Below are 24,866 nucleotides of genomic sequence, written 5' to 3' on the forward strand. Positions count from 1 at the left end.
CTCACCCTAGCAAAAGAGTAGGGGTTTCTGGGACAATTAAAAAGGAGTGACAGAAATGGAAATCTCCCCAGGAGTAGGCTAAAGGCTGAGTGAAATAACGTCCTAGAGGCTAGCCTGATATGCCTCGAACAGTAATTTTCTTGGAGGGCCTCGGTCTGGGAGAGAAAGGAATAGCTGAGATGCTGGCTCCAGTATCGATAAGGAGGCTGACCTTGTGCTTTTCAATCGTGAGTAAAACCCGGGGCTCCCCTGCTTTTATGGTGGTCAGAGTAGCCTGTATGGGAGGCCCTGGGACCTGTCATTGGGTGGGAGGCTCTGACCTCAGTTCCCCTGGGAACCGGGGACAGTGTGCCTTCCAATGTTTTCCCTGACAAATGGGGCAGGGTCCCAGAGGTAGCTTTCTCTGGGGCCACTCCCTCTTAAAATGGCCTGCCTGTTCACATTGAAAGCATGTCCTCGGGTTTGGACTTTGCCCCAGGGGAGCCTCTCTGAGTGCTGCAATCAGAGCCTCCTGCCGCTTATCCTGTCTCTTTTCCTTTTCCAGGTCCTTCCTTTCTTTTTCTAAGTCCCTGCTATAGTATACAGATGTGGCTACACGGACCAATTGGTCCAGATCTCTGCTCCCTTCAGCCACCAATTTCTGAAGCTTTTTACAGATATCTGGTGCTGACTGTGTTAGAAATTTATCTTTTAGGACGATTTCCTCTTCCTGTGACTCTGGTATAATGTTGGTATGCTTTTGTAAAGCATCCTTAAGTCTCTGTAGGAAAGCTACTGGAGTTTCTAAGGGTCCTTGCTGTACAGCTGTGACTTGGGAGTAATTAAGAGGTTTTACCTTGGCTCTTCTTAGACCCTCAAGAATGCAGTGGATGAAATGGTTACGACTCCATTCATCCTTGTCATTTTCAGGGTCCCACTTAGGGTCATACCTAGGCACTGCCTGATCTCCTGTTGGAATTGGGAATTGAGGCTCCCTTCTAGGTATCCAATGTCTTTGTCTTTCTTCTTCCTCCCCCTCCTCCTGTGAGGGCCCAGTATGAGACAGGCCTGTAGGGTCACTTTTATCCAAGTGATAATTGTCTCCAGCTGTGGCTGCCTGCTCTAGAAGCCACTGTTTCTCCAGAGAAGTGAGGGTCTGAGATAGCAATAGCATTACATCTTTCCAGCTCAGTTCAAAGTTTTGGCTTACTTCTCTAAATGCCTGGATGTACTGATCTGGATTTTCTGTGTAATTTCCTAAATCCTTTTTTATTTCTTTAAGTTCACTCACTCTAAAAGGAACATGAGCTCTGTCCCCTCCAGGAATTAACTGGAGGGGGTAGAGTCCTGTGGGACAGCGTCTACTGTGTGAGGTAGCTGGGTAAGGGGGAAGAGGGGTAGCTGATGGAGCATTAGATGGGGTTTTTTTGCTCAAGGGAGTTTGGGGGCTTTTTGTAAAGGGTTACCATGGTCTGAGTATCTAGCCTGCATTTGTTTAGCCATTCTGGGTGGTCTCTTATGAAAAAGAACAATGGAACATATGGAACTTTGGTCCACTTTCTCTCCTTTTTACAGAACATATCTAATTGAAGAATGGTATTATAATTAATGCTCCCTCCTTCTGGCCATCTTTCCTCATCTCCCAGAGGATACTATGGCCAAGCCTAGGTGCAGTAAAACTTGAGTTGCTTTTGCTGAAGACTCTGGATCAAGATCTTTCCAATGTTTTAATAAGCAGGCAAGGGGGGATCCTTCCTGGATCCTTGAGGCTTGATTTCTCATCTAAAAAGGGAAATAAGGAAAAATTGGTCACCTTAACAGAGGTTTCTCCTTTTATCTAAGCATCCCCAGATGAGGAGAAACTCTAGTGGGAGAGGGCGTCCCACTCTCCCTTGCTCCTTCCACTGCCATTCGTGGGTAGTCATGGAGGATTTACAGACAGATATCTCAGTTGCACCCACCCCCCTGAGATGATCTTTGACCAATATCTCATCTATTTTAACTTGCCTGTTTGCCCTGCAACCCAGGTAGGCCTAGTTCTCCTCTACCAGTTGAACGCTTGTAATTAAAAAGTAACTCTATCAAAGTAACCAAGAGGGCTTGCACGGCCAGCAGGAGGACCCCTTTAGAGGCATGGATGGGGACTCTTGATGAAGTAGACTTTTGTCCCCCTATATATCCTGTGAGGCATATGTGCTTTCTATGAAAGGAGAGAGAGAGAGCATCTGGAGGCTTTTGCTCTGGTAAGGGGCAAAAATAGAGACCTGAGGTTTTTGCTTTTTAACTGTTTTTTTTTTCTTTCCCTGAGGGCAGGCTGTGGAACCTGTTTAACCAGTTAACCTGATGCTTGACAAAGACAGTTAAACCTAAATTGGAGACTAGCACTTTCTGATGCCTGTAGGGATTTTTCCCAAACTCCCTGAAGAAAGAAGTTCACTGCTATTTACAGCAAAGCTGGGGAGAGAGACACTCATCCTGAACTGCCTGGGAAAGGGGAAGGAGAGGCTGAGGGTTGGGGAAAAAGAGAGTTTCCAGGCTCAACGCATGAGGGATTATTGACCATCCCTGCTGTCCAGGTCAATCCTGCCCAAAGGCAGTACTGGAGCACTGGAAGCAAGAGGTGACCTCCACTCTCGGGCCACGGAAACCATGAAGGAAGCATGAGAGATCTGATTGTCTCTTTGCCGCGAACATGGCTGGAGAGGTCCAAGACTTAGCCGCCTCTGGGGCCTCAGGGTGGGTCAGGAAGTTGCATCTCCAGTCTTTGGGTGACTCTGAGGAGTGTCCCAGCCAGAACACCTTTTGAGGCTTGAAGACAAACATTCCTTTCCACCGGCTGTTTTCAGACCTCCCTTTAAGCCGGTCAGATCTTGAAAGAGAGTGTTAGTGTTTAAGGAGAGGAAAAAAGAAAAAGCCTCAGTGCACTGAAGTCGAGTTCTGCCCACGTAGCATTGGCAGTGCAGTATAAATCCCTGCCTGGCCTCTGGGTTTCCTCAGATTGCCTGCCGTACAGCTGTAGTGGGCTCAGACCTTTTCCTCAGTTTCCCAAGGAAGAAACCCTCCTTAACAAGGCAGAGAGAGAGGGAGAAAAGTTGACCTGAGAGTTCCACCATAGCTAAACCATGGTGGGGGGTCTCTCCTGGAAAACAGACTCCACCAGAGTGCCGGACGCTCATAGTCACATTCCTAGGCAGTCTTTCCCAGTTTGGCACAACCTATACTGACCTCAGGTGATGGTTGGTCCCTTCGTGCATCGCCAAATATGATGCATGGATGACACGTGCAGGAATTTCAGGTGCTCAGGGTTCTTGAGCCTGCTCTGAGAATGAAAGCACAGACAGACACTAACTGCAGAGGTCAGAAAGATTTTATTTGCAGAGAATTTAGTTGGAGAAAAGAGAAGAGAAAGACTGCATATTGGAGAATGCAGGGGGACCCGGAAACCCGTGATCCAGTGGGTCAGGGTGGGGAGTGGGTTTTATAGCCTATTTTTGCATTGCCTGAGGGTGGAGATGCCTTTCAGATGCAAACAGGCATTTCCTAGGGAGGAGAAGTGTCTCCTTGACCTCTTGCGGTCTGTCCTTCACCAGGATGGTTATAAGGAAGATTGATAAGGATTTCTGAGGGAAGATGAACTTCTTTCTCAGAGCCCTGAACTGTAGAACCATCCACAGTCCTACACTAGGACTATTCTTGTCTTCCCCGAGCAAACTGCCAGTTCTGTCTGGTGGACTTCAATCTAGTTAACCAGTCATCAGTAGTAGGTGGTAGGGAATTAATATTGTGTATTTGGTGTTGTATAATCATGTAATCCCTTCAAAATACAGAGACAATGTCTAATATCACTTCCTCTGTCCCTGGCTACTACAAAGGGATGAGCACCCAGCTTGTAAAGTCAACAATCAAACCACTTTTTATCTGGACTCCCTTTTGTAAACTCCTTTCTAACTTTGCTTATCATTTTCAGACCTAGTCAATGACATCTCTGTTCTTTTCTGAGAAACCACAGTACTCAGATTCTTTGAAGACATGTCTCCAGGACAAACCACACCCTGGTCAATGTGCCAATCTAATCAGGGATACACAACCCACATCTACCAAAGGGACCAGCACAGCCTATTTCACTGCCCCATCCACATTTCTATAATCCCTGTGTTACAAAAGCCCTTAAAAATTCACAACAATTACCCCACAAGGCCAATATTACATTTGGTGTCTGGACCCTTTCTTTCCTTGAAAAGTGAATGGAACTTTGTCTGCTTTAATTCTAGCCTTTGTAAAATCTTTCACAACTCATGCACCAACCACACAGCTTAAGTGGGCAATCTAAAGGATAACCATAAATGTGTTTATTGGATTTGACAGCAAACCTTCTTATTCCACTACCTCCAAAGACCCATGTGGCACCAAATACTTGTGTGAGACTTCTGGAGGCCTCTGCCTGATCTTCAAGTGCACCCCAGGTGATAACCCCACTGGTCCTTAACTTTGTGGAACAAGTCACTTGCTACCACTTGATTTATTCTATCATCCTCCAGGAGCACTCTCTCTACCCCTGACACCTTACCAGAAACTCAAATTAGAGATCTTATATTAGATCTCTTCCTACAAGGGGACTTTTCTGATTTTCTAGGACATGAAGTCCTCTTCTTACATCCAGGCTCTGCAGGATCTCTGTATAACATAGCAAAGAACTTCCTTTCCACCTGCTAGTCCTCTGCTTTATTTTATGGACATTATTATTATCACTGGGAATCATGAACCATAACTGCATCTTAATCACTCAAGTTTGCTATTTAGTATATGCTGCATGATGCTGGTATCTCATACCCTCCCTCATGACCCCTTATGTCATCTTTAAAGAAACCCAACCCCAAAATGCTGCCTTCTATCATCCCATCCCATCCCTTTGTCTGATCATTGTTTCCATAGGTCTTCTAACACATCCCTACTACCCTACCACATGAGCTACTATTCAGGTCCTCAACTCGCAACTATCATATCAGGACTGTTGGATTTGCACCTCAGTTGATCTATCAGCTCATCCTTATCCCAGCTGATCTATCAGACTTGTCCAGATCCAATACCACCTTCCATTTCAGTGTACTGCAGCAAACCCCAGTATCAATTTTAACATGAAAAATCAGATATTTTTCTTATTTAATAAATCTCTTTTTATCACAGGACCCCTTCTTTCAGAGCTTAACCTCAATCAGCAACTCCTATGTGTAAAAAGTCTTCCTATTCCAACCCTGTACCATTTTTAGAAAAACTCAAATGCTCTTTACTTCTGTCTTTCTCTCAAGGCCTCGAGCAATAACCAGATACTTTCTCCTTCGCCAAACTCTAAGGGAACTTCTTTATCTATCTACAACCTGGGTAAACAGAAATATAATGTCACTCAACTGCCCTCACCTACTCCAGAGGACCTATGTCCACCCCTCCACATTTGGCTATTCCTATGAAAATTCTAATTTCTTCTACTAGTCCCTAAAGACAGATAAACAAAATTGTAAGTCTTATGGGAATCAAAATAAAACAGAATGGGAATAGAACTCTACTCAATATCTCTTAGCATGGAAGCCACCTCACCAGGCTATCCCTCCTACTCCCACGTGCAATAAACCCTTGGCTACCATTGTTCTAGAGTAGAATATCCCTGAACTAACAACAACTCACAAGGAAGTGGGCCACTTTTATATATCACTGTGCCTGGAGCCTAATGCTTGAAGATATTTCCTATGTGGCATGAATTCCTATCTGTGTTTGCTCCTTACCTAGAAAAGCCTTTATACCCTAGCCTCTTTGGTTCTGGATTTAGATGTCCTGGTTTGATCCTATTTCCATTCCAATCTTCTGATCCTTCAGGGTACAAGTCCTCATGCTTCACTCTTGACATCACAGAGCAGAACCCATCTCAGTGCCAGGATTCCAGGTGTCCTTTCCGGGATAGACATGAGAATGGGTGGATTAGCCCATTCCCTACAGACCTGTAAGTTAATTCTATCCATAAGCAAGAGGTCTTTGAATTAACCAAATCCACACAGATTGTTCAACACCAACTAGATTCTTTGGCAGGGGTGGTCTTCCTCTGTAGGGCCCTAGTATTGTGCCATCCAGGGAGGAATCTGTGCAAAGCTGGGGGAGGAATGCTCTTTCTACTAAATAAATCAAGTATAGTAATCTTTTGTTTGCTTATTTCTGGTCAATGCCTTCTTGCTTTATAATATCCTTCCTTCTGGACCAAATAACCTCATTAATTAAAAATTGCACAACCCCAAGCCCCAAACACCCTACCAGCCTATTCAAACTCAGCCTCTATGCCAAAGCAACCCCCTAACTCCTTAAGGACAACTCTATGCCCTTTCTCATCATGCAGCAGCTATAGACAGAACTCCCTCCCTCAAGAATCTTAGAGTGGGGCTTACCCCTTCCGATATTCCAAAGAATTGTCTCTTCTTTGTGTGATGAAGGAAATGCAAAGCCAATAATTGAATCCTGGTAAACTCCATTTTGTGTCTGCACTCCATTTTGTGAACTCCTGCCTAACCTTGCTTCCCTCTTTTAGACCCAGGCAATAATTTCTCCATTCTTTCCTGAGAAGCCACAGTAACTCAGCAACTTTGAAGACATATCTCTGAATAAACCATAACCTGGTCAACATGTCAATCTAATCAGGGATACATACTCCACCATCTGTCAATGGGACCAGCGACACTTCATTCCCCATTCACATTCAGACAATCCCTGCCTTTAAATTCCCTTTAAAACTCGCATCAATTACCCCACAGGGCCAATAATGCCTGTGAACTCTGGCCCCTTTCCTCCTTTAGAAAATGAATAAAACATTGTCTCTGATTTGAGTCTGGCTTTTGTGAAATCTTTCACACCCTGTGCACTGGTCACATGACTGAGACCTAACACAGCTTAGATGGGCAATCTGAAGGATAACGATAAATGTGTTTATTGGATTTGACAGCATGCTATAAAATCAAGGCCAAGTGTTGAAATTATTCTGAGGGTATGTACTTCATTAAAAGCAATGATTCATTGCTTTAAGCCAGGCAATTCTTAATTGCAGGTCCTAAAAAGTCAACAATTTCATAAAACAAATTTCCACAGGGAACACAGAGTCCTGTAGTAAGGATTTGCTGATAAATTCTTAAAATTTGTTTAAAATATACAAGGTGACAATTTTAGTCTGGATATATGTGCATAAAAATGACATAACATTTTGTATAAATGTGAATGTCCTTAGGCAGATCTGTGATATAAACAGCTTGTTCTGTGAAAGATGCATTTTGAATGTAATTGTCTTCTGGCAACTTTCTCTTTATTTCCTCTCTTATTATACACTTCTTCCTTTTTTCAGTCCCCATCCTTTATCTCAGAGGCTTTTGAACTGGATTTCTGGCAGGAATGCAGGGAGGGGGAAGAAGGATGAGAGATAATGAGTGCAACAGTGAAACAAGAAAAACTGGATTTAGGGAATGTCACCTGGGGTAAGTCCTGAGAAAGGTCACCTAGCCCCAGAAGTTAAAATACGCAGTGAAATAATATATGACCATGTATGGGACAAGCTGTATCCCTCCCCATTTCTGTAACCTGCCCTAACAGATATATAAGGAAAGCCCCCTTTGTTCTTGGGACTCAGCCTTTGGACTCTAGTCTGCTGAGTCACTGCTGGCTTGCTTAATAAACTTGCTTCCTGAAAGCTTTGGTGCCCTGTCTTTCTGTCTGAGCCATCCTGCAATATTTCTGGGGTGCTTGTCTGGGATAAGGAGCACTGTTTTCACCTTCTTGTTGCCTGCTCAGCATCCCTGGCCTGCCAGTAGGGCCATCCATGCCACTTGCCACCAGACATATTGATCTGAGGGGAGGTAACCTCTCTCTGGGTTAACCAAGGAGATGAGTTTCAGCCACACAAAGGAACCCTGAAAGGCTCAGGAACCAACTTGGGAGCCCTGCTAATCAGACTGGTTAGAACCTGGGTTCAAATTCAGGCCTGCCTAAGGAGGCAGAAGGGAAGTTTGATCAACTCCTAGAGAGAGAGACACCCAAGTACTTGCTTTTTGGTGTGAAATTGTGTCTCTCAGGTTCAGGGAGTGTGGTGAAAATACTGTGCTGTGTGAGAGTGTGTGAAAGTTCCAGCCTGAGATGCAGCCCAGTTGTGAAGCAAATATGGAGTCCTGATCTTCAGGTCCATGGCAAAATCATATGGTCCAGGGTGAGCACTAACAAGGCCTCTGATCCGGGACTTATATGGACTCACTATGACAAACAGATGCCTAAATCTCCATGAGGGGAGTGGTTGGAGACAGACAAAGGAAGTGGTGTTATTTATTTTCCCTTGTGTGTTGGAGAGGAAGACCCCTTAACTCCTCTCCACAACCTTCATCCCTTCTGTTTCTGTCTCTGTCTTGACATCTGGTAATGGGAGGAATGGGAGGAGGACAAAGTAAGAACAACTCACTAGAGTGCATGCTTAAGAACGTTAAAAGCAGAGTTAATGGACGTTATAGCATCAGGCTGACTCCTGACAAGATTAAGACCTTCTGTAAAATAGGTTGGCCTGTTTTTTGGTGTCAGATGGCACTTGGAGGGGTCATTACATAAGGTCACAATCAACAGAGTTTTCAAAGTGGTTGGAGGGGAGTCTGGAAACCCAGATGGTTCTTTATATTGACTGCTGGCGGATGAAGTCCTCAGTTGGCCACGTGGTTGAAGCCCCACCTACATAAAGCATGTAGGCTTCTGGTAGCCAGAACAGCAGCAGTTTCCAAGTGCAGGGAAAAATGTAAAAAGCCAGAGAAACCCATATTAGCAGGGGACCCCAAGAAGACACCAACACCTTATGTGCCAATGTACCCCCTCCTTCACAGAAAAGCCTCAGGCCCTGATTGATCTAATGCAATCCATCATCCAAACTCATAAGCCCACCTGCACAGACTTCGGACTCTAAAGACACACTTAGAAATCACTTAAGTAAGGCATGAGTTCCTCCACCTTCCTGATTGCCCTGTGGAATTGAGAGCACAGACTTGAGCAAACTAAGGGCACAGATAACTTTTGACTCTGATGGCATGACAGCCTTAAGCCTGAGAGGTCCTGAAGCTAAGATTCTAACTCTCATGGTTGCTCAGGAGGTGGAATGGCGACTCTGTGCCTCTAAGACAGAGATTCCCTATATGAAACCAATTCCATTTACAGTAGCCTCAAAAGAAATCAAATACCTAGGAGTAAACTTAACACAGGATGTGAATGACTTATACAAGGAAAACTATAAACTCCTGAAGAAAGAAATTAAGGAAGACTATAGAAAGTGGAGAGATCTCCCATGATCATGGATTGGTAGAATCAACACAGCAAAAATGTCTATACTCCCAAAAGCAATCTACATGTTTAATGCAATTCCCATCAAAATCCCAGTGACGTTCATCAAAAAGATTGAAAAATCTACCATTAAATTTATTTGGAAACACTAGAGGCCATGAATAACCAAGGCAATACTCAGTAAAAAGAACAATGCTGGAGGTATCACAATACCCAACTTCAAACTATACTACAAAGCAAAAGCAATAAAAACAGCATAGCACTGGCACAAAAACACACATGAAGACCAGTGGAACAGAATAGAGGACTCGGATATGAAGCCACACGACTACAACCAACTTATCTTTGACAAAGGTGCTAAAAATATACAATGGAGAAAAGACAGCCTCTTCAACAAAAACTGCTAGGAAAAGTGGTGAGCAGTCTGCAAAAAACTGAAACTAGATCCATGTTTATCACGCTATACCAGTATTAACTTAAAATGGATCAAGGACCATAATATCAGACGCCAAACTCTAAAGTTGGTAAAGGAAAGAGTAGGAAATACTTTAGAACTAATAGGTATAGGCAACAACTTTCTCAATGGAACCCCAGCAGTTCAGCAACTAAGAGATAGCACAGACAAATGGGACTTCATAAAACTAAAAAGCTTCTGCTCAACAAAAAATGGTCTCTAAACTGAAGAGACTTACCACAGAGTGGGAAAAAATATTTGCTAGCTACACATCAGACAAAGAACTGTTAACCAGAATATATAGGGAACTCAAAAAACTAAACTCTCTCAAAATTAATGAACCAATACAGAAATGGGCAAGTGAACTAAACAGAACTTTCTCAAAAGAAGAAAGTCAAGTGGCCAAAAAACACATGAAAGAATGCTCACCATCTCTAGCCGTTAAGGAAATGCAAATCAAAACCACACTAAGATTCCACCTCACCCCTGTTAGAATAACCCTCATTAGAAATACCACCAACAACAGGTGTTAGTGAGGATGTGGGGAAAAAAGAACTCTTTTACACAGATGGTGGGAATGCAAACTAGTACAACTACTCTGGAAAAAAAATTGGAGGCTTCTTAAAAATCTCAACACAGATCTGCCATATGATCCAGCAACACCACTCTTGGGGATATACCCAAAGGAATGAGACACAGGTTACTCCAAAGGCACTTGCACACCCATGTTTATTGCAGCACTATTCACAATAGCCAAGTTATGGAAACAGCCAAGATGCCCCACTATCGATGAATGGATTAAGAAAATGTGGTATTTATACACAATGGAACTTTATGCAGCCGTGAAGAAGAATGGAATCTTATCATTTGCAGGTAAATGGATGGAACTGGAGAGCATCATTCTGAGTGAGGTTAGCCAGGCCCAGAAGACCAAACATCGTATGTTCTCCCTCATATGAGGACTTTAGATCAAGGGCAAACACAACAAGGGGATTGGATTTTGATCACATGATGAGGTGAGAGCACACAAGGGAGGTATGAGGATAGGTAAGACACCTCAAAAACTAGATAGCATTTGTTGCCCTCAATGCAGAGAAACTAAAGCACAAACTTTAAAGCAACGGAGGCCAATAGGAGAAGGGGACCAGGAATTAGAGAAAAGGTTAGTTTGAGAAGATTTAATTTAGAGGGTAACACATATGTACAGGAAAGAAATGCGAGTCAACTCCCTGTATAGCTATCCTTATCTCAACTAGCAAAAACCCTTGGTCCTTCCTATTATTGTTTATACTCTCTCTTCAACGAAATTAGAGATAAGGGCAAAATAGTTTCTGCCAGGTATTGAGGGGGTGGGGGAGAGAGGGAGTGGGTGGGGGGGAGAGGGAGGGGATGGGGGAAAGGGAGGGGGTGGGGGAAGGGGGAGAAATGACCCAAATATTGTTTGCACATATGAGTAAAATAAATATAAAAAAAGAAAGAGATTCCTGAGCTTCCCTTTAAGATTCTAGGAGTATGGACTGAGGACCACCAACTCCCCAGACTGGAGCAGAGCATACCTCTGGTGATGGTAGAATTAAAGCCGGGAGCTATTCTTGCTACCAGAGGCAATACTACATTCATCACAAGGTCCAAATTGGGATCCAAAACCATCTTGACAGCCTACTTCCATGCAGTAACTCAGCAACTGTCACTTTACACCTTGTGGTCCCAATCCCATACATGCTTTGCAGCCTTATTCCAGCTAAGGCAATGTTCCAGGTAACTGCGCCTAGCCCCATAGAGCCAACCCATCTTTGCCTTGCAATGGTAAATTTCCAGTAATAGAGAAAAGGGACAATTAACTTATACTCAGTTGCCACAAGGCTTCAAAAACTCTCCCACAATCGTTGGGACTGCCCTGGCTTCTGATCTAAAGGCTTTCTTGGCCGACCAGCATGGCTGCACACTCCGCCAGTATGTAGATGACCTTCTGTTGGCTGGACCAACTCAGGAGGATTATATGAAAGGAACTCGCCTCCTTCTCTCCCTTTTGTGGAAGACAGGATATGAGGTTTCCTGAAAGAAACCCTGACTTGCCAAGATATTGTCAAATACCTCGGGTTTCACCTGTCACAAGGACAATGTAGACTGGGCCCTGAAAGGAAACAAGCCATCTGTTCCATTCTGGCCCCCCAAGACCCATTGACAGATTAGAGACACTATCTTGGCAAAACCCCTTTTTGAAGCTACAAAGGAGGGAGAATGGGAACCCATGATATGGGGAGAGAAGCAAAAAAAAAAGTATTTATTTTTTGCTGGAATTTTAATTTTTCTTCCTTTTCAAAAATTTTCCTTTTATTCATATGTGCATACAATGTTTGGGTCATTCCTCCCCACTTCCCCCACCCCTTCCCAGACCTCCCCCTCCCCCTCCCTCTTCCCCCATACCCCCTCGCTACCAGGCAGAAACTATTTTGCCCTTATCTCTAATTTTGTTGAAGAGAGAGTATAAGATATATTAGGAAGGACCAAGGGTTTTTGCTAGTTGAGATAAGGATAGCTATACAGGGAGTTGACTCTCATTGTTTTCCTGTACATGTGTGTTATCTTCTAGATTAATTCTTCTTGAACGAATCTTTTCTCTAGTTCCTGGTCCCCTTCTCCTATTGCACTCTGTCACTTTAAAGTATCTGCATTAGTTTCTCTGCATTGAGGGCAACAAATGCTATCTAGTTTTTTGGGTGTCTTACCTATCCTCATACTTCCCTTGTGTGCTCTCACTTTATCATGTCATCAAAGTCCAATCCCCTTGTTGTGTTTACCCTTGATCTAATGTCCACATATGAGGGAGAATATATGATTTTTGGTCTTTTGTGCCAGGCTAACCTCGGTTAGAATGATGTTCTCCAGTTCCACCCATTTCCTTGCAAATGATAACATTTCATTCTTCTTCATGGCTGAATAAAATTCCATTGTGTATAAATACCACATTTTCTTAATTCATTCATCAGTAGTGGGGCAAATTGGCTGTTTCCATAACATGGCTATTGTGAATAGTGCTGCAATAAACATGGGTTTGAAAGTGCCTGTGGAGTAACCCGTGTCACATTCTTTTGGGTATATCCCCAAGAGTGGTATTGCTGGATCATATGGCAGATCTATGCTGAGATTTTTAAGAAGCCTCGAAATTTTTTTCCAGAGTGGTTGTACTAGTTTGCATTCCCACCAGCAGTGTAAGCGGGTTCATTTTTCCCCATATCCTTGCCAATACCTGTTGTAGTGGTGTTGCTATTCTAACGGGGGTGAGGTGGAACCTTAGTGTGGTTTTGATTTGCATTTCCTTAATGGCTAGAGATGGTGAGCATTTTTTAAAGGCCTTTTAAAGAAATTAAGAGGGCACTAACAAATGCCCCTGCTCTGGGGTTGCCAGATGTGATGAAGCCCTTCTTTCTATATGCACATGAGAGACTGGGGACAGCTGTGGGAGTCTTGACCCACCTGCTAGGTTCCTGGCACCCCCTAGTGGCCTATTTATCAAAGCAAATTGATGCAGTTTCCCAAGGCTGGCTGCATTGCCTGCACACACTGGCAGCCACTGCCGTCTTAGTGGCTGAAGAAGACAAACTTACATTGGGACAAGGACTCACAGTCTTGAGTTCAAACACCAGTCTCGCCAAAAAAAAAAGAAAGAAAGAAAGATCTCAAGAACTCACAGTCTGAATTCCCCACTGTTTTAAAGTATGGACAAGAAATTCTGGAAATGCTAGAAGTGCTGAGGGTGACCTGTGGGAGGCAGGGCCTGTCAGGATTTAAATGTAACACTCTTGGATAAAAGAGAGCTTTAGCTCATTATTTTATGTAAATTGACACTTTTAAACTTTTAAATGTTTGTACCATATTCAGATAACACTGTTACAAGGTGGTCATTTAAGACACATAAGCAAATATGTAAATGAACTCTGGTTTAGTAGTACTTAAAGCTTGACAAGATCAGCAGAAAACACAAATAATTTCTTTGATAAAATCTTTCTCTGTAACAGTTTTTTGTAGATGTTACTCAGAGTAGAACAATATTAAGATAACCTTGTTATTTCATAGACATAGAGGATTTGATTTTAGTTTGACATGACCCTAAAAATCTTTTAGGCAACTCTTAGATTATATTCAACTTTAACTTTATCACACACTGAAGCTTTATTATACACTTTTCAAACTTACTCAGACCTTCATACAACATACTAAACCCTTCGATGGTTTCTCCTTATCCTTCCTATTTGAAACAATCTTTATGACAAATCCTTCTTTACAAAATCCCTTCTCATCCATAAAACCATTCCTTTTTCCTTTAACTTCTCAAAAAATACATTTATTACCTATCTATATCCTTTCCAGTTGTTTACTTTGTAACTTGTATTTTAAAATTAACTTTTATAAGAATTTTAAATTTATTATAGGGGCTGGAGCAACTAATTAGTAGCCCTTGTTTTAGTATTCCTAAAACTAATGTTTTAGGAATAGGCATAAGGCTTCATATCGCTCAGGCTTGAGGGGATATTGTTTTAGGTGTGGAAACTGTGAGGGATTTTTGAGTTTTATTTGAATAAGGAGGGCCACCCTAGCTCACCCTACACTCATCTCATCAGTCCACACTGTGGAATCTTCTTTGTTCCTGAAGGAGGGAGCAGCAGAGATAGCTGACTGGGGGGAGGAGAATTTGAGATTTTAATTAAGATAGTAAATCCCGTCCCAGCAAGGACACTGGAGTTTTAGGTACTATGGGGAAAGAGTGACAGAAGAGGAGGTCTCCCCAAGAGCAGGCCAGAGGCCAGGTAAACTAGTGCTCTAGGGGCTGGCCAGATTTGCCCTAAATGATAACTTTTGTCATTGGATCGGGGACCAGGAGAAAAAGGTAAAACAGAGAATCAGGCTCCACTGCCTAGGAGGAAAATGACCTTTTGTTTTTCTGCCATTATGGCTCCTCAACATTGATGCCAAGAAGTGGAGTGTGGCCAGGAGGCTTGGACCCATCAATCCATAGGAGGAGGCACCTCGTCTTCCATCTGGTGACAGGGGGCACATAGACCTCCAGTGGTTACCCTTGCAGAGGGCAGGGTCCCGGTTGGGGTTGGGGCTGTCTCCCAGGCTGTACCCCTTAAGCATTCTCTGCAGAAGTGTCCCTCCTGCCCACCACGGTAGCAAGTTCAGGATACAGGCCCCAGTCGGGTAGGACCCTCTCTGAGAGCAGCAATGAGGCCATGGTGTCTCTTATCTTTTTCTCTCCTGTTAGTAAGGTCCTGGACATACAGATGTAGCCATAAACACAGACATGGCTAGTTGTTTTACTTGGTTCAATGACTTTTCCCTTCGGCCACAGTCCGAATTTTTTACAAATATCTGGGGCTGATTGTTAGACATTTATCTTTGAGGAGAACCTCTTTCACCTGTGACTCTGAGTCCACCGTGGTATGCTTTCTGATAGGTTGTTGCTGTAAAATAAAGTTATTTTACATTGACACCTGACACTCTGGAGAGCAGGTCTCTGAACTGTTCTGGGCCTCAGTTTCCTCATTTGAAGAATGAGGGATCTGGTCTAGGTTAAACTACGTTTTTCTACTATGAGATGACTGAAGTGACATTAATGCCACTTATCTTCTTTACCATTATTTATTTATTTATTTATTTATTTTAGTAAGGCTGGGGAATTGAACCCAGGGCTTTGCACATGCTGGGCAGACATTCCCCCATTGAGCTACTTCCTCAGCCCCAAATATTATTATTATTTTTTTTACTTTGGCTGTACTTGGCTTGACCTCAGGACTTTCTGCTTGTAAAGCGGCACTCTACTGCTTGAGCCATGTAATCATTTCCAACCTGAGTGGCCTGGGCCAGAACCCATTGCTTTTCTAATGAGAGAAATTTGTATAGGGGACCTCAGTTTACTTTTTTTTTACTTTTATAGAAAAGGTCTAATTGGAGTATGGTATTGTAGTTTAAGGGACCCTGTGAAGGCCACTTCTCTTGATCACCCAAGGCCTACTGAGGCCAGGCCTCAGTACAAAGCTTCCAACATCTACCAGCCAGAAGACTGGAAGATGCAGGTCCCATCTAGAAAGAACAATACGTTAGTATCTTGTCTTTTAGCTAAAAAGCAGGCAGCCTCTTTAATAAAGCCTGTCTTTTTAATGAAGAAATCATTTGTAAAGTTAGAGAAGGCCATTCAGAGGGCATTTCAGGCCAATAACAGTGCCATATGGGACAACTAGTGTTAATATTTGGAGGGAAAAATTTATGCTGAGGCCAAAGGTATAGAAAATTCTAAATGAGAAGTTTAGAGACAACAGTAATGTCTATTTTGTTATTTCTGGAACTATAACCTTGAGCTAATAATTGGCTTACAAGGGCTGGGTCTGATGCCCCAAGGTGTGAGGTGGGGCTAGGAGCAGGACTTGTGCAAGGTGCCACTCCCTCCACACACAGCTGGGACAAATGACCCTGACTGCCTAGGCCTGATCCTGTGGCCTGTCGCCCCTCCCCCCTTCCTGTGTACTCTGTGCACGTTTATTCTAGGGGAAGTGGCGGTGGGCCACAGCCATCGCCACGTGTGGCTGGCGGCCCAGGATGTACTGGGTCCTCTCTATGGATTTTCTTAGCAATGGCAGGCATTTTTGCTGTGTCCAGAAGCCAGCATCCTGTGCACAGGTGTGCCTGTTTGCTTTCCCTCCTGCCCTTGTGGGGGTGGAGTTAGAGCATAAGTGTGGCAGCTGCAGGTTTTTGCAAGCACTTTTGTAAAGCAGCCGATTTAAAGTTATGTTAGACTGAGAGGCCTGGCAAACTAGTTGGAATAACTTAAGTCATAAGGTACCATGCTACACGTTTTCATGAGAGGCAGGATCCCAGTAAGCCCAGGAAGGGAAAGGCAGACAGAGACAGAGGACACGTGGTGAGACCATGGAGGAGGCAGAAAAGGTGAGCTGACATCTTAGGTAAGGGAGGGGAAGGCAGAGCCTGGAGGCATGACACATGCTTAAGGGATTAGCCATCACCTGTGCCTCCAGGTTGCTCCCATTGATTGGTACTGCCAGGCTTTCAGCAAAACAAAACCTCCACTCTCCGGTCACCAAATAAAGCATGAGCTCTCTCAGAGCTGGAATCGCCTTGAGGCCAGAATTGGCAAGGAGTGGCTTGCTTAACTCCATGACAGGGAAAGTTTTTCAGGAAGATAGGAGGAGATAGGTATGGTAAGCAGTGCAAGAAGTCTGTTTACATGGGGAAGGAGGAGGTTTGGAGAGGAATTGGCTGATTTAGAAACTGGTTTATAGGCTGACAGAATCTGCGCAGGGGAACAGAAAGTACAGAGGGAGGGTTTGAAGTCAGAGAGCCGGATTTAGACGGAGGTATGAAAAGGCTTGGACATAATGGAATCTCTCCCCATCGTCCTGATCACTCACAGTAGTTATATGTCCCGTAAAAGGTTGGGATTTAAAGACCCAAAAAGGGGCCAGTGACTTTGGTTGTCTAAAGGATAAGTGGTCCAGATTTGAGTGCAAAAGTGGATTACATTTTTGGTTTTATGTCTGGGGTCAAACCCAAGGTGTCTAAATTATTGAGGAGGCATCTCAGTGGGGAGTCAGATGGCAGAGAAGACATAGAGGCATCCATTATGAGTTACCCAGTCCCGGAATGGAAGAGGAGGATATTATGTACTGTGGAGCATCCTCACGCAGCACAAATATCCGAGAAAAAGAAAAGCGCACAAGAATCAGCCGTCGCTGAGTTCAGGTGGTTTGCAGGCCAGAGGCCGGCGGCTTGGATTACCTAGGCCTAGGTTTTGTAGGGTCCCGGACCCTGTAAAATCCAAACCCTGCGGAGAAGGGGATCTCTCTACTGTCTGAGCCGCCCAGAGATAGCCCAAAGCAGGGGAAGTGTTCTAAAACCCAGAGATGCAGAAGGGAGAGACCGCAAAGGGAGCCCAAGAAGGGTAGGTGGACTCACCAAAGAATGTCCGGTGTTGGATGGGAGTGAGGGCGATCGGGAGGATGAGTCCTGGCCAGACACTTCCTCAGGGTAGTCATGGGGTGAGTTGGAATGGGGGTCCCACCAGGATTAGTGGGGAGCCTCCATCTGAGTCATGGCACCAAATGTAAGGAAATATAGGCCCCAAAAGTGACCACATGGAGAGGAGTGATCTGGCCAAGAGATTCTTTATTGCCGGGTGGGAGAGAGAGAGAGCCGAGGGAGCCAAGAGAGAGAAGCAGGAGGGGCAAGGGCTTAAATACCCCTCAGTGGGACTCAGCATGATCTGATTGGTTAGGATCTTATGGTTCATGCTGATTGGAGGTTGGGGCAGAAGGAGGGTTCAAGCTAGACTTGAGGCAGGACTGTGACCCTGGGAGGCAGTACTGTGACCCTGGAAAACAGAAGCTTAAGGGTGCAGTAAGAACTGAAACCTATCGGTGCCATTATTGCCAACAACTGCAGTTAAGGTAACAGAGATCGTTCTCTGGATCCACCACAGCCAGGTAACTCATTGCTCTCACAGCTCATTGCTCTTAGTGTGGGCACTTCAGCTTGTTGCAGGAGAGCAGGACCCTGTTCCCAGGAGACCACGAACAATGAGATGTCAGCCCTGCTCTAGTCACACCAGAAGCTGACCAGTCTATGCATGATGGAATCTTGAGGGGTTTCCCATCTCACCTTTGAGGATGAGTCCCTTCCATGTTTTCTTCTTGCTAATTTTAGTCAGCTCTCTACCTGGGGAGCCCCCAAGCCTTGAACTGTGACTCACATATGCACACTACCCGAGCATGAAGTGTTGTTACCCAAAACTCTGGTTTTCCATACTTATTATTATTCTTGTGCAGACCTGGAAGGGATGAAGTCCCAATGACCTGTTTGGGGGCTGGTTCTCAACCCTAGGTGGGTTCAAGAGCTTAATAGGAGCAATGTCCCTTTTCTTAGGAGCATGCCTGATATTACCCTGCCTAATCCTCCAGGTACTGTGGTCCTTCAGGACCATTATGGAATATAAACCCCTAGATCAAGATGATGCTCTTTGACCCAGAAGTGTGTCAGAGCATCAAAGGGGGGAATGTGACAGGAAAGCAGGGAGGGGGAAGGGAGATAATGAGGAAGATAATGAGAGATAATGAGTGCAACAGTGAAACAAGAAAAACCGGATTTGGGGAACGTCACCTGGGGTGAGACCTGAGAAGGGTCATCTCGCCCCAGAGGTTAAAATAGCCAATGAAATAATATGTGACCATGTATGGGACAAGCTGTATCCCCATTTCTGTAACCTGCTCTAAATGGTATACAAGGAAAGCCCCCTTTGTTCTTGGCAGCTGAGTCGCTGCCAACTTGCTTAATAATCTTGCTTCCCAAAAGCTTTGGTGCCCCTTCTCTCTGTCTGAGCCCTCCTGCAACATTTCCAGCCTGCAAATGTGTTTTGTTTGGCTTGAGGAATGTTTAAAATTTTTAATTAATTGACAACGTTTGAAAATGAGGAAGGTTCCCACAAAAAAAATACCAGTGCACATGCATGTTCATACACACATTAAAAACACTTACAAAAAAAAAACCCACTTACATATTTCCTTATATTTTTAACCGTATATTTTCCCTTAAAAATTGAAATAGTTGTCATAGTTGAATCGGTATGACAAAAATGGGATGAGGCTAAGTAGTGGCTATCTCTTTAAAAGAAGCAGACACTGTCTAGTTTGCCACAGGCCTCACCACTCATGGCTTTTAATAATTCTCTAATTTCCCCTAACTACATTACTTGTTTAATTCCTATAGGAACTTAAGTTTCCAACCTCTATTGTGCCCCTATACCCTGTAGAACTTATACTAACCTAATTAATCACTATATAATATGTGATTTCTACCAAAAACAAGGAATGACAGCCTCAAGTCCCAAAGGAGAAAGTGTCTTAAATCATTAATATCTCAACTTGGAAAATACATTATTTTCCAAGTTCCACTCTGAACTTCAGCTCTGTTCTCTTAATTATGTAGCAAAAATTATACTCGTATAGATATTTATAAATTTCATGTAGCAATAAAATCTCTGGACCCTTCAAAAGCCAATAATGTTTAATCTTCCCTTCCATACCTAGACAGTTCATGCTGTACTTACAACTGAGGCAGTATAATTAAGAATGCAAGCATTAGAGAAGAAACATCCTAACCACCTCAAAAGTTGCGTGACTTTTGGCAGCTACTGAATTTATCTGAGTCTCAATTATCTCGTCTGAAAAATGGTGAAAATAGGTCTACCTATGATAGTCTTCATAAAAGCTCACTTTGTAAATTTCTTAACACAAAACACACAGTAGTCACAGCTTCTCTCCTATCTTTAACACCATTATCTGTGGTTCAAGTGAGGTCTCTTAGTGTATATTTTGGCACAACCTGTAACTAAGGAGAGGACATTTGGTCTCTGTTCCATGTGAAATAACAACGGAATAAAATGTACGTGTATGACTAAGGTCTTGTTGATTAGAGTGGAAAATATAGGCAACTACAGTCTGTAAGGTATTGTTGTTTTATGAAGCACTCTGGTGTTGTTACAGACTGAAATGTATCTGCCAAATTCATATATTGAAGTCACCCATATATCAGGATATAACCGAATATAATTGCATGGGGGAGATAAAGCCTTTAAAGAGGTTATTAAGATAAAATAAGGTCTTTAAGGTGAGCCCAAGGTAATGGATGTCTTTATAAGACGAAATTTAAATCAGATGTGTGTGCACTGAGGTTGTACCATGTAGAGAAAGAGGGAAAAGGACATCTGCGAGCCAAGGAGAGGCCCACAGAATGAAGTCAATCCTGCCAATACCTCAACCTGAGACTTATAGTCTCCAGAACTGTGAGAAAACAGAGTTTTATTGTTTTAAGTCACACAGTCCATACTATTTCTTATTGCATCCCCATCAAACTAATACAGGTGCAAATGTCATACTGTCATGATTTTTGGTCTTTGGGAAAAGTAAAAATGTGACCACCAGAAAAAAGTGTTTTCTAAACTATTAGAACCCGTGATATATAACCTGGAGCTATGGAGGAAACTAATAAACAAAATTTTGAGTGAAATAAGCTTCACATGAAAGAACAAGAAAAGGCATTATCCATTTACATAAAACACAAACCAGACAAAATTAATACATGATCTTAGAAGTTCATAGTGGTCAGCAGTGTAATGGAAAATTTACTGGAATGAGACACAACTGGGGGTAGAAAACATTCTAAATTTTAGAATTTAGCATGCTGGCTAGATGGGCGAAACACACGTAAAAATGTATGGACCTGTATATATGAATAAACTTTTAATGTAATAAAAACAAGAAAAGATACATGATATCAATTATGCATTTGTGTAAAACTAGTGCATGTGCCTAAATTCAATGAAATATTATTTAGACATTAATCCAGGATATGGCCGGCCAGCTTAACAAAACCTTGGCAAATTAGAATACAGAAACTAGTAAAGACGTTATCAATAAAACCCTAGATGCTTTGGATCACTTAAGGTAGATTGAACTTCTTTTTATAAAATATAATTTAATTTTTAATTGGCATAAAAATGCAATATTTATGGAGTGCGGCATGACAATTCAATGCCTGTACATAATGCATCATGATCAGATCAGGGTAACGGGCATATCCATCATTTTCAGACATTTAACATTTTTTTGTATTGAGAACATTCAAAATCCTCTGTACTGGATATTTGCAAATAGTTAATTATAGTTAAGCATAGTTGCCATACTGTGCTGTGGAACAATAAGTTATTATTACTATGAAGTGAGTAGGTAAGACTTCTGATAAAGATTTGGCAAATTCTCTGTCTGTGCCATTGTCAATATTAATGAGAGTATGATTGAAAATGAGTCTGATGAAAAGTATGTCTCCATCTGCTTTTAATCCAAGTGATTTTTTCCTTTTAGTTAACAAATGAGAGACCTTGGGAAGATCCACTAAGAGTATCTCCCCAAGGTTGCCTGAACATAGCCTGCCTGCTTTTATGCCATTGAGCATATTGTCCTCTAGTTCATACACCTTGAATTACTATTTCTCCTTCCCTATTCTTTTTTAATTCCTCCATTTATTTGGGGCAAGAGAAAGGAAGACACATCTTATCACTTTCCTGAGGCTTTCTGTTTTTCTATGATGCATGATCTCTCCTGTTTCTAAAACTCACAATTAATAGTTAATGCACTAATACACTTATAACACTAATTTCCTTATTATTTCATGGGTTTTAATCTTATCTTTCTAGGATGTCATGTAAATATAATTAGGTATAAAATATAGGAGATGATGAAGTGCCAAGCTAAATTATTTTATTCTGTAAGTAGTGGAAAGCCACTGAAGATTTTTAGGCTAAAGGTGTCTTGCATAAAACTGGAATTTAAAAATATTAATCTGCTAGTTTTATATAAAAATAGATTTCAGGAAGGCTAAGGAAAGGCTAATGCAATATTCCAGATGAAAATTAATGAGAGCCGGGTGCTGGTGACTCAACCTTGTAATCCTAGTTACTTGGGAGGCTGAGATCAGGAACACCGAGGTTCAAGGACAACCCAGACAAACAGTTTGGGAGACCTTATCTCCAAAATAACCAGAGCAAAACAGGCTGGAGGTGTGACTCAAGTGGTAGAGAACCTGCTTTGCAAGTGTGAAGCCCTGAGTTCAAACCCCAGTCCCACTAAAAAAAAAAAAAGTTAATGAGAGCCTTAACTTAGGCAGTGGTAGTGGGAATAGAGAGGAGAAAAGGAAATGTTTAAGTTATTACGTATAAAGAGTCAGGGTCATTTGAAAACTTGCTAGTTAGGGGGACACAGAAGAAAGAAACCAAGTCAACTACAATATATTTGGATTGGGTGACTGAGTGTGTAGTAATGCCACCAAAAGAAAAGGAAAAAAAAAGTAGAGTTCTTTTAGATTTCATATTTTGATAAGTTCCTTTTTGTACTTTTTGAGAAATGTACAATGCTGGCAGGCACCTCAGGTGAAAAATGTGCTTAGAAGAGAGCTTACAAATGGAAATAGATATTTGTGAATTATTTCCAAAGAAGTAATAAGGAGGACAGTCACTAGCTCTTATCTCACTCAGAATATAAATTAGTACACACACACACACACATGCCATACCCATACACACATGTGGCATGTGAGTATATATTACATATTCAAACACAAGAATGTGTTTTTATGACTGTTCAACGATGAGTAATATATTATCGTCTAGATTTCAATAGCTCTGGGTTTGCGTTGTCACAGTGGTACACCCTTTTATCCAATTCTAGGATATTTTACTAATTGAATTTAAAGAGTTGGAAAGGAAACATAGTTTTTTGGGGTTTTTACTTATTTGTTTGCTTATTTGTTGTTTGCAGTGCTGAGTATCAAACCCAGAGCCTCACACACGCACTAGGCAAGCACTCTACCACTGAGCTATGCCCCCTAGCCGCTGAGATGAAGTTTTGAAGTGAATGTTAGTGAATGTATCTGGGCTGATGATTGTATGTGCATCAATCCTTAAGTATAATCCATTCATAGGATGTTGAATATGATATTGTGCTTATTATCTCAGGTTTGTTCTCTGAACTTCTAGGATCTGAGCTAGGAGGTGATAGAGGTAGAGTAATCCCTGGCTCTTGGCATAACTAGATTTCTTTCCTGCAAGTCAAGTAAGTCAAGATTACTTTCCTGATGTCTGCTTCTTAATGAATACATTGTTACTCACTTCCACTGACTGAGTAAAGTTGAATAAACTGGTGAAACCAGGCATGGTTTGTATGGTTAAAGCTTACGTGGACAAAGTTTAGTTAGACAAGACCTGGTTTGCCAAGGACTGACTGAGCAAGGTTTCTATGGAAGGGATGATTATCAGTAAGACTCAGTATAAAGGCAACTGATTCTGATGTGATTTGAGTAAATATTGGGTGGGATTTAGGAGACTGGTACAGGTATGTGCATAGATTTGTGGCAGACAGAATTACGTTCATATTCAAACTATATGGTACAGCAGGCCAACTTTTCCTTTCTGAGAAAACCATCTGCCAAGTATCATCAGCACTCCCAATAACTGGATTGCCTAGTTGACATTGGATCTGGTGCTTCTCAACTAGCAAAGCATGTCTACTTAGAATATATTTAAAATTGAAGTACAGAACGGGTTTGAGAAAGGGGGGGAGTAGACACTTCAAAGTAATAGATGTCTACTTTTTATTTCACTAATTAATGAGCATTAACATTGCATGCTAAAGTAGTACTAAAATTATCAATGTTTATACTTACTTCTTTATCCTAATTTTCCCTCTGTCTTATTTTATGTTGTAGTGATTTATTCATGCATCTTTCCTTAAAATCCATAAATCTGACGCAGGAGGTGTGCAAATAAATAAATGTTGTGCATATATCTCTTAATAGAGTTTAAAATGGTAAGTTCATTAATTTTCCTCCAAATTACATGGACAATTTAATCAGTAGCTTTTCATGGGTACAGGGGAGAAAGGATGACCTGAGTTTTTAAAGAAAATTCTAACATTCAACATAGAATGAGTGCTTAAACAAGCACTTTTTTTCTCATAGGTGGTATAGCAGCAAAGAACTTAAATAAGAAATTGTTACGGTCTGAATGTACATGTCCTCCCCAAATTCACATGTTGTAACCTTATACCTAATGTATTAACAGGTGGCAATATTAGCAAATGACTAAGTCACAAAGGCTGCCGCCTCATAAATAAGATTAGTGCCTTTATAAAAGAAGATTGAGTGAGCAACCTTGACTCCGTCCACCATGTGAGGATGCAGTGAGAAAACATCAGCTTTGAAGTAGAGAGTGAACACTCATCAGACACTAAATCTGTTTGCAACTCAATCTTGAATTTCTCAGCCACTAGAACTGTGAGCAATGTGTTTCCTTTGTTTTTAAATTACTCACTATAAGCTATTTTGGATAGCAGCTTGAATGGACTAAGATAACCATGGAGCTTCAGTTTTGGGGTAGAGGGACATTACATGATAAACATAATTTAAAATGGTGATATGATATATGCTACTAGAAAAATCAAAGAATTTTGTTATACATAAGGACATTGGGTTAGATGAG

General features: G+C 42.1%; 1 long non-coding RNA gene across 1 annotated transcript; it reads right to left on the minus strand.

The window, feature by feature from the left end:
- Positions 1–23: 23 nt before the first annotated feature.
- On the minus strand, positions 24–18,081 carry LOC141419638 (uncharacterized). Its single transcript, XR_012444263.1, has 3 exons — positions 17,738–18,081; positions 3,205–3,298; positions 24–1,761 (listed from the first exon to the last, which is right to left on the minus strand). It is a non-coding gene; the product is annotated as an uncharacterized lncRNA (long non-coding RNA).
- Between the last annotated feature and the right edge of the window lie 6,785 nt (positions 18,082–24,866).

Source organism: Castor canadensis, chromosome X (genome assembly GCF_047511655.1).
Source record: "Castor canadensis chromosome X, mCasCan1.hap1v2, whole genome shotgun sequence".
Taxonomy (NCBI): domain Eukaryota; kingdom Metazoa; phylum Chordata; class Mammalia; order Rodentia; family Castoridae; genus Castor; species Castor canadensis.